Source organism: Pinus tabuliformis, chromosome J (assembly GCF_031772625.1).
Source record: "Pinus tabuliformis cultivar Carrire ecotype Pingquan chromosome J, CPIR1, whole genome shotgun sequence".
NCBI lineage: Eukaryota > Viridiplantae > Streptophyta > Pinopsida > Pinales > Pinaceae > Pinus > Pinus tabuliformis.
Window position 1 is genome coordinate 913,090,608 of NC_142295.1, and position 8,426 is coordinate 913,099,033.

At 37.2% G+C, this 8,426-nt stretch overlaps 1 long non-coding RNA gene across 5 annotated transcripts in view; it reads right to left on the reverse strand.

The window, feature by feature from the left end:
* Positions 1-8,138, reverse strand: part of LOC149229707 (uncharacterized) — a 58,620-nt gene extending 50,482 nt beyond the window's left edge. For 3 of the 5 annotated variants that reach the window (XR_016247955.1, XR_016247956.1, XR_016247957.1), the window contains exons 1-2: positions 7,821-8,138; positions 7,515-7,624 (exon numbers count right to left, since the gene is read on the reverse strand). This is a non-coding gene — a long non-coding RNA (uncharacterized LOC149229707). Of the gene's footprint in view, positions 1-7,514; positions 7,625-7,820 lie in introns of those variants that run through there. The other 2 variants (XR_016247954.1, XR_016247953.1) reach the window with 2 other exon arrangements.
* Between the last annotated feature and the right edge of the window lie 288 nt (positions 8,139-8,426).

Consider the following 8,426-nt stretch of genomic DNA (forward strand, 5'->3'; position numbering starts at 1 on the left):
AAAATGTCAAATCGTTGTTTTGATGGGGTTACAGGCCACTGGTTATGACTCGGCCGAGTCAATACAGAAACGGCCGAGTTGGCCGAGTCAGCCATGACTTGGCCGAGTCATCGAGTCATGGCTGACTCGGCCAGTCGAACCGTTCCAAGGGCCGGGTCACAGCAGAGGGTAATGGCTCGGATCAACCCGGCCGTTTCGGTATCGAAACGGCCGTTTCTTAAAACAATGGCCCTCAATCCTTCTTGCAAATGAAAACTCTTCACAAGCAACTTCGACCTGACAGCATCAACAACAACTTCAACCCAGTAGCAGCTTCGACCCAGCAGATGTAGCAGTAGCAGCTTCAACAAAACTTGGAAGACTTCGATCTCCCTTGATACACCTTGGAATTGAGTGAGACTTGTCCCAAAATTTCGATCTTGAGGCCCTCTATCTTCCTCCAGAAACTCGCACTCCTTTCCAACTTCTTTTCCAGCCCTTAAACAATTTCGCACTTCCCAGCTTCCAGCTTCAAAGATCGAACTATGTGAGAGAGAATGAGATGCTCCAAATGAATTCGAACTCCTTATATTTATAGCCCTTCTATGAGGTCGAATTACTTGTCTTGAGGCTGACTTGATCTTCTTGAGGCCGACTTGGAGTGGAGTAGAATAAATTAATTCTTGACTCAAAAATATTTCTTTTTACATGAACTGAAAGCCCAAGAAGGGTCTCTTCACATGTACAATGACTCTAATGACTCAAAATAAATCCTAGAAGTCCTCAATGGAGACTTTGACCTAAAACATGATGACCCAAGCATGAAACCCATGCTTTAATAAGTCATAATATAAATAACAAAAATATTTCAGCACTCCCTCTTAACTAGGGAGGTATTCATCAGTATAAAAAAGATCTCAGAACACATGAACCATGAAGAACTTTAGGCATCACAATGCCATGGACTAGCTTCCTGACCAAGGAAATCTATCCAAGGTCCTCTAACAGTTTAGGCACCACAATGCCATGCACTATATTCCTGACCAGGGAAATCTATCCAAGTGGGACTAAGATGGACTAAAGCTTTCAGCCTCTCTAGGTACCATCAGGATTACTTACTAACCATCAACCCAGGGATCTAGGTGTGTATATCAGGTCAGAGCTCCATGACCAGCGCCACCCTCCCTACTTCAGGAACTAGACATTAACACAAAGTGTCGACCAGATGTCCTCCCAGGAAATGTCTCATGCAAAGCCTCAACTTTCTCAATTATTTCAATCGGAAGCAAATCCTTCCCGAACAAACAAATCTCTCAAATCAAACTGATCGACAACACTTAAGCATGTGAAAACATTATATCAAACTTTCGAGAGATTTACCTGTACAAACACAACCCCAATCAGTAACAAAATTTCAAATGTACATAAACAAATACAAACCTCTGGGGTCTTCTAAACAACTTGATGTTGCTTCTCAACATTTCATAGTAGGACTTAGAGATTTTTCAATGAATCTTTGACAAAAGATTACTCAACCATGCAGCATCCTTTCCTACTTATCATGTAGCAACATATGCCATAATGCCACAAATCAATCCAGATTTTCTTATCTCAGCAACTCTTCAAAATACTTCACCAATTTTCTTCTCACTTATGGCCTTCACTAAAACTTACGACTATTAGTCCTGGTCTAGTGCATGACACATGAAGTAGAGAACCATATCCGTCACTTCCTCTTAATTAGAGAGAATCTAATCATGGCTTACACAAGGAATATTCTCAACCATCCTTTTATCCTAGGGAGATTCTTTTCATCCATGTTCCTTCTTAATCTAGGAAGATTTCTTTCATTCAAGTTCCCTCTTAACCTAGGTAGATTTATTTCATTCAAGCTCCCTCTTAACCTAAGGATATTTCTTTCATTAAATCTCCCTCTTAACCTAGGGAGATTTCATTCAGGCTTCCTCTTCATATAGGGAGCTTTACTTATTTTCTACGACATCGGAGAATCTTTCATGGCTTCCATCCTTCTCATCATCATTAATCACATCATGCTTATCACATCAACTTTACCTTACGAACATCTTCACTATCTTGAAGATCACGTACCTGCACAATTTAGCAAGTACAACCAAATCTATAGAAGCATGAATTTAACCATATCAAAATCATGGAAACTTTCAACTTTATATATATATATATATGTCCAAACTTAATTACAAACAAGAGACACATACTTTTCAAATTCTTGCTAGGGAATTGTGTCATAAACCCTAGACTACTTCATCAAGACTTCGAACAACTTTCATTACATCTAGGGTTTTAATGTTTCTTCCAAAGGTATGACATACCCTACTATAACATATAGCAAACCCTAGAAACAATTCAAACAAATATAGATCTACAATGTATCTAACAACTTTCAGAATTCGCCCACGGGGCTTTGGATTGACGGTGAATGGGCGTACTGTTAAGGCACTCCTTGTGATAGGTCACTAGTTCAAAGCCCCCGTGGGTGCTTAGATAGTATTATATAGAAAAAAAACAACTTTCAGAATTCATATGTTAGACAAACATCAACCATAACTAGAACTTAGATTTCAAGAATCTTACACAAATCTCAAATTATCACATTGTCATCATACATCAGAGATTTTCACTTCTACTAAGGTTTAACTCCAAAACCCTAGAATTCACAAATACTATCATCCTAGAGAAACAAACTTCGACTAGGGCTTAGTTCCAAACCTTAGGACTCATGACCATCAACAAATAGGTCAACTCATATATCTAGGGTTCCATCACCATGCACAAGCATATCACAACATGTGTTAGTCAAACCCAACTACACAAATATCAATAAGAGTCAAACTTGATTAGACTAGGGTTTGATCAAATAAACACACACACACAAAGGATTTCATTTCTAGGATATTATAAGGGTCTTGCTTACACACCCTACCCAATGATCTAGGGTTTCAATACAACACATAGCAAACTCTAAATCCAATACTTCAAAGGTTCAGGATTTCAGAGATTACCATCCAACCCTAACAAGTTAGGGTTTCCATAACCATACCAAAACCCCAAAAAAGAAATCATCAAAACATCAGTCAGTTACTTTAAACTTCATAAAAACATCAGACATTTTCTTTCAACAATAACCCTAAGCAGATTAAGGTTTCATACATGGCCATTGACATACCCTTAAGTTAGGGTTTTCACAATGAACCTTTCTAGGGTTCTTATAAGAGCAATCAAAGATACGAGGAGGGCTGATTCATCTAATGATGAATCACCCAAATCAAGAATCTTTTAAGATTCAGGAAAGCTAGGCACAAAGAAGTTAGTAATACCTTATCAAGCAAAACTTGTAATTCAAAATATACCTCAAAACCTTGTATTTCAAATGTTTTGTGAGACCTTCTTCCTCGAGTCTTTAACAAGTTTTCCTAAACAAGGAAAATAAGAGGAGAAATGTGATTAGTATTTTATGCAAACAAAACCAGATAAGTAAGGAAGATTAGAAATGAAAATGGTAATAGGATACTTATCTTTGGAGGTTGGTGAGGGCTCCCTCCAAGCTTGAGGGATACCTATAACCTTAAGTACAGATAAAAATGTTTTTCCAAAATATGTTAAACCTAAAATCTAGAAAACGAAAGAAATAACTAAAGCTAGTGTAAGTCCCTTATATCCAATTCTTGGGGCTTAGTCTTCTTTGGAGATCCTTCTTTAGCTAAATTGGCTTGATCCATGTTTCTCTTCTTGTTCTTCGAATTGTCGGGGCAGTCACTTCTATAGTGACCCATCTTATGGCATTGGTACATTCTATCTTGGACATATCAACCTTCTTTCTTGGCCCTCTTGACTTCTTGGAGTGTCATTTCTTGTGAGAGGTAGAGTAAGCATTTGACACAATTCTTTCTCCATTGTTGGATACTAATGAGATTCTTATTTCTTCTTGGATGCAAACATTCCATAATTGTTCAAAGGTAGGAGCTTCTTTCCAACTATTGAGACCTAAAGCAAAAGAACTCCAAGTATGTGGTAGTCCCAATAGTGCAGTGATTACTAGTGCCTTCTCTGGTACTATTTCATCTATGGCTTGCAGTTCATCTCTAATCCTTGATATCCTTACAAATAAGGAAGCGACGATATCTTCCTTTGTCATCTTTGCAGTGCTTAACTCATTCTTCAAGCTTGCTACTTGACCTATATTTTTGATAGTGAATAATTTTGTCAATGCGTCATACATTTCTTGAGCATGATCTATATTGGAAATGTATGGGACAAGATTGTACCTAATGCTTTCTACCATCAGAGTCATAGCCAATATTTCCAATTCCCTATACTTCACCTTGTCTGCATCACTGGATTCTTTGGTAGGTTTCTTTATCTTCCCTTTGACCACATCTAAGAGTTCTTTTCAAGAATGAGGTCAATTCTCTTTTTCCAAGATCTATAGTTTGATGCTCCTTCCAACTTGTTCTCACTCTTTAATGTGTTAGAAATTGTCCTGGAAGTTTAAGATCTCCTTATATGATGCCTAGATCAATCCTTTAGATTCCTTCTAGTAGATATTCAAGACTGCCTTTTGCCTCCTTCACCTTCGCTCTGATAGCACGTTAGAAAATAAAAAAGGCAAAAATATTTTCTTATATAGATAATTTCTTGTGATTCTTTTATCTTTATGTTCTTCTTTATCTTTTAGTTCATCAAGAAATTACCAAAACAATAACACAAGGACAACAGATGTAGGCGGACAGGCAGGGAAACACCCCTATCTAGGGGAAAACCCAATCAACAATTCTTCCTTCAATAGTTTCTCAAGATAATCCAAGACTATAGACCCAGACAGAGATTCCCTCCACACCAAGTCAGTACTCAATCCTTCTTGCAAATTACAATCCTTCATAAGCAAATTCGACCTGGCAGCATCAGCGGCAACTTCAACCCAGTAGCAGCTTCGACCCATCAGATGTAGCAGCAACAGCTTCCTTGATACACCTTAGAATTGAATGAGACATGTCCCAAATTTTCAATCTTGAGACCCTCTGTATTCCTCTAGAAACTCAGACTCCTTTCCAGCTTCTTTTCCAGCCCTTAAACAATTTCGCACTTCCCAACTTCTAGCTTCAAAGATCGAACTATGTGAGAGAGAATGATGTGCTCCAAATGAATTTGAACTCCTTGTATTTATAGCCCTTTTGTGAGGTCGAATTAGTTGTCTTGAGGCCAACACAGTGTGGAGTAGAATAAATTCATTTTTGACTCAAAAATAATTCGTTTTACATGAACCAAAAGCACAAGAAGGGTCTCTTTAAATGTACAATGACTCTAATGACTCATTTATAAATCCTAGAAGTCCTCAATGGGGACTTTGACCTAAAACATGGTGACCCAATCATGAAACTCATGCTTTAATAAGTCATAATAATAATAATAATAATAATATTTTCTTCATTCTTTTGATAAGTACATCTCAAACACATTTATGAAGGCCAAACCTAGTTACAAATTTCAACACATTTGGCAGTGCTTCTCCATCTCGTTTTACTTCAAATTTTTGCTGCCTCCGCTAGAATGTATATATTGTTAGATCTGCTATGAAAAAATCACAACTTCATTCCTTTCAAGAGATATGACTAATGAATTTGTGAGGACTTCCAATTATTAGCTCTGATTAGAATTCCAAATGAATCGACCCTTCAATGATGATAGACCTGGATAAGTCAAATTAGAATTCCAAATGAATCAACCCTTCAATGATGATAGACCTGCATATGACTTATCCAACCATTGTTTACTTGATATAAATTGTAATGACAACCATAATAATTGTGTTCACGAGTCAAGCATTCAGTATCTGCAATCAAATATACAGAATAGAAACTAACACCAAACTGTCCACTCATGCTAACATTAGCACCAGTTGTAAGAACTTCCATAAACTCTTTGGTTCCAGATTTAGCAATGGTTCCATTTGAATCAATCGTGAAGCCCCAAAACATTAGAAGAACGGGACGTATGTTTTTGGAAATCCGTCTGTCACGTGACCTATGTGTATAGCCTTTAGAAAACCAGCAAGATCTCTCAAACTATTCTCAATTCCATAGAAATTCTCACAAGTCACCTAATTGATGTCTTTCTGCACAAAACCCATGTTCTAGATTTTGCAATTTCGCTTCGTTTTCCTGGAATCTGAGCCCCAAATCTGATGCCTGGAAATTGCATGTTTTCTTGTCTTCAACATTTTTCAATTATCATGGAACTGAAACTTAGTGTTCTTTGGCATTTTATGTTGTAGATCATTTGAAATTTGGTCGTATGCATTGACGCATGGGCAATGGATGGGCACTTGGTGCTTTATATGGGTTTTATTTCTTTTCATTTAGGCACTTTCTACATTGGGCATTTTTGGCAGCTTTAATACTTTAGCATAAGAAAACACTCGTAAGCACTACTACTTAGATATGATTTGTTGCTCTGTGTGGGTGCCTTCTTCGATGCATTGGTCAATTTATTAATACTGTTTTCCGCGACTCTTAACATGTTATATTAGCACTTCCTCGTGGCATTCACTTATGAGTCCATCACTTTGACACAGTTGGCACCCATACACTCAGGTGCTCTCAATTTTATTGTCAATTCTTGGGGTTTTTAAACTGCCACTAAGAAGCGTTTATTCCCTTGTCAACCCTTTCAAAGTTAATCATAACAGTGCGCTTGATTCCTCCACTTCTATCTCTTGCAATGGCCAGAAAGACATTTTTGACCACTAGAATTTTGAGCACTTCTTTAACATTTTTGTGAAGCCAATAGAATCGAGGATCTTGTTTGCAGTTATCTTGCAAAAAATTCAAAACTGAAAGGCCATTATGTCAGATAATTTGAGGATGAAACACAACAGTTCTATCTTTAGCAATACATTTGAATAAAAATATTTCATTTGTTTTCATAAGCTCATAGCCTTGAATCACTCATTGCAATGATAACTAAATTGGCAATCTGGATAACAGGGTCATGATTAAACTCAGGAAAAATCCCCCCTATCGATAAACACATTCGATATTAAAACTAAGAAGGAAGTAAAACATGTTCCTTAGAGATTTTTGGTGTGATCATAGAGGAAGTTCAACTGAGCTGCCACCAACACTATCATATTCAATCATAAAATGAAGTGCAAACAGAACATTGCTTTCATAGGTAGTGAGGCACTTTGAACCCAATGCATCCATTGTAGTTCCCCTTTTTATCATCTACAATAATGTCAGCAGATAATAGTGCAACTTACGTCCTTTGTGTAATTTTATCATATTGCATGTTTTTCTTTGGACTGGTGCCAGAGGTTCTTATGACCTTCACCCAAGCTTTGGCATTTTTTATGAGTAAGGACTTAGCATTCTAGAGTGAGCAAACTTGCTTAGCACTCTCAATAACACTTGATATTGTTACTTTGAGGGCAGATTACTGAAATTCATAATGTCATTATCTTCCTCATTTATGAAATACTTGAAATGCCTTCATAATACCTATTGAATGAAGTTGACTTAGTTGTGATCCTTGGTTTGTGGCTTTGTAGTTGGCGTTCCTGAAGATTGGGCCTCAAGCCCAATAACTTTTGTAAAACAGAACAATGAGCCTGCAAATTAACCCGAGAGCACAAAAAGTCTTTAAAACAACAACAACAACAAAAAGCTCGAAATCTCAATTTTTTTACAAAAAAGTATAAAACATTTGCAGGTGAGAACACTAAAATAGGTCGAAGCCCTGCCTAAAGAAGGAAGTCATTCCTTTTCTCTATTCTAAGATGATTCAAGTGATTAGCTCTTACTCACAAGCAGATTCATGATTACGCAAAGAATCATTCAATTCATGACACGTTGAGACAAAGGGTTTCTGAGTTTTTATTCGCTGGTAAACCTTGAAGTCAGGGGAAGGTAAATTGTGCCCCTGTACAGCATCTGAGGTCATGCAAAGTTTTGTTCCAGCCATGTTGAGGTCCTCTAAGGAAGTCCACGAGCACTGAAGCGAATTTGACGAGTTCTTCAATGAAGCCGCATTCAGACAAAGAAAACTAGTAGTCCTACGCTAGCTAAGAATGGTTCTTCCAGAGCTACGGACTAGTTAGAATAGCTCGGGTCTGATACAGTAGTTCAATTTGTTGAATTAGAAGGCGTATTAAACTATATTGAACATTGTTAAATTTGGATTATGTTGTCATTGTCGATTTGTTACAACAGTGTGTTGGGTGTTTAAACAATATTGTTTGGCTAATGATTACCATACTTCGAAATTTTTGTGTTATTATTTGAGTGGGAAAAAGGGATTTGTTGGAAACCCTCGGAAAATTTAGGGAAAAAAATTTCAATTTACCGCACTTCTGCAATTTATTTTTCTAACCTAATCTACATCCAAAAACCATGTATTTCCAACACTTTGTA